The following is a 2,591-nucleotide window of genomic DNA, read 5'->3' as shown; positions in this document are numbered from 1 at the left end:
ATATGTATGTATGTATGTGTATATGTGTATATACATACACAATAGTTCCAGCACATTATTTATTGGACACTGTTTTATAAACGCCACTGTTAATTAAAACTTTCAGACTTTTTTTTACCATCCTGAAAATAAAATAACATCATCTAAATGAGAGGAACTATGTTGGGCATTAGCCCACAATAAATAACTATTTATATGAGCAAACAGAACAGGAGAGAATTAAACAGATGTAAATAAGCAGACAAAAGTTAGGTGACAAATGCTGGGAAATTACTAAATCAATATGCTAATTGCCAATGACATCATAGCAATTATATTTTTAAACAAAATTTCAGAGACAGTTATATAATAAATTAGATCCACATCATGCTGGAGATGGCGTACTTCATTCAGAATGTTTTTAATTGAATTCAGAACTAGTTTTTGGCGAAGCTGCACCGACACAACACTGCACATGTGGCCATGACACAACAACAAAGAGAATTTTACCCTCCACTTGTCTAAACAGGTAAACAGCATTGTACTGTGCGTGTATAAGCGGCTTTATACAACTGCTGCTGCAAAAAAAACAGCACAGTGCATAAATATAGGTACTCACTTAAAAACCTCAAACATCCACTGAAGCTCTTGCAGACTGATTGTGCATCTTTAATCAACCTTAGCTTAAACTATACAGACAGGAATAAAGTGAAATGTGAGGATTGCACCAGCATTCTGTTTAAACATGAAAATATTAAGAATAACACTACTCTCAGATTTGGGTTTTCTACAACAAACTACAGACTACAGGTGACTGATCTAAAACGTATGTCCAATGAGTTTGTTTTGATATGATCAGAAATTTGTTGCCATATGAATTTTGGATTTCCATGACAACTCAAATCATAATTCATAAGTGTCTTAAAAGTAAACAAAAAGCATTTCAAGTTCAAAATGTTGTTTAGGCATTGTTTAAATATGCATCCATCTTTTATCAACACAAGTAGATGTAAATGTATTAAGACAAACTATTATGTAAATATTACAAGAAAAAAATCAATTTAACCTAACAACCACCTTTTTAATGTGTCAACTGTAAGTTAAATGTTAACATAAAGTGGATAACTGCTCTGGTTAACTTTTTTTGAGTGAAGATGTATCCATAACATGGGCTGCAACTTGTAATCCTTGTGTTAAACCACTCCTCCTTGTCTAGAAATCCAACTGGGAAGGGTTTTATCTTTGAGGTCAGGTAGAGCTAACAAACCGTCAACTTTATTTCTATCTTTCGGTCTTTTGTGGCACTCATTAGTTGCTTGATAGAATGGGTAGATATGAATCTAATGACTCGGGGTCAGGAGTCAAACCTGTGACTAGGAGTGTAGCCACCGATCCATGTGGTGCGCCAGCTCCATCGCTGATCCACTTTCCAAGTTTTTAACCGTCTCATAATTCAGTTTCACTGATATTTATTTACAATTAATGTGAATTAGCAACTGGCCCTATCCATTTCATGTGTTTTCTGACCTTGAAACTGACCGGCTGATAGCTCCCTCCTTCTATTTTCTCTCTACTGCGCTACTTTCTTGGATTACAGTTCTACTACTAGTTTTATCATCTCTTCTATGTGGTCTAACTACATCCCAAGTTTTACTTTCCTTCATTCTTTTCTAAAAAAAATCTAGACCCTTTTGTATAGTTAATGTTTTCACTCCATTGGAAACTGTTTTTCTCAAGTCAGATTACTTTCTATGCAAGCTAGTGCAGGTAAAATATTAATATTGGAAGAATATTAATATTAAAAATACAAATTTTGGAAGAGTTCCAATTAATTTAATTGAAACTCTTCAAGACTTTTTTTTATGAAATGTTGAATGGAGACGTTTTATGCCAGTATAGCCAGAATCCTCCAGCGTTGTAGGATTGGATTGAAAATTATTCGGGGAGACTGAAAATATTTCGGCGCCCATCTGAACGAACGAGGAAAACAACCCGATCTTCATTAGAGCTTAACCTGAACAGACAAAGGGTTCCTAGCGTTTAATTTGTTTTGTTCTTCTTATTTGGGCATCGCTGTTTATCAAACCCCCGGCATTAATGAATGGATCCGGCATCGCTTTGTCGCCGAGACACATCAGTGTTCCTCCCCTTATTAACCCCATAACTCAGCTCTCCCTGCGAGCTGACCTTACCTTTAAAATGGCCCACCGTGGAACATCTAACACGGTCGATGTGGCTTAAGGGCTGCTCTGGGAACACCAAAACGCATTCAGCTCCAAGGACATTGCTCAACACTGGGATCAAATTACATTTACTTGATTGGCGAGAGGTCACAACTGGTGAGTCCAACTTTCACAGATTTGCCTTTGAGTACAAATAATGGAACCTTGAACCTTGAACCTCTGCATCCTCATAATCTGACTTTGTGCTATGTGGTTTTGATGGAAGAAGGGATAAAGCCTTACTACTCATTTTCTCTTGAAGGTCTGGATGAACATTTCTAAATGAGTAGAAGACAAACATGGCCGACCTTTAAACGGTTACTTGAGGGTATAAAATGCCTAAATTAAAGGGTTGGGGAAATTAAATTTTTTTTTTTTTTTTGAGACTTG

This window comes from Fundulus heteroclitus, chromosome 7 (assembly GCF_011125445.2).
Source record: "Fundulus heteroclitus isolate FHET01 chromosome 7, MU-UCD_Fhet_4.1, whole genome shotgun sequence".
Lineage (NCBI taxonomy): Eukaryota > Metazoa > Chordata > Actinopteri > Cyprinodontiformes > Fundulidae > Fundulus > Fundulus heteroclitus.
The sequence above is the reverse complement of the archived record's forward strand: the minus strand, read 5'-3'. Positions refer to the sequence as shown.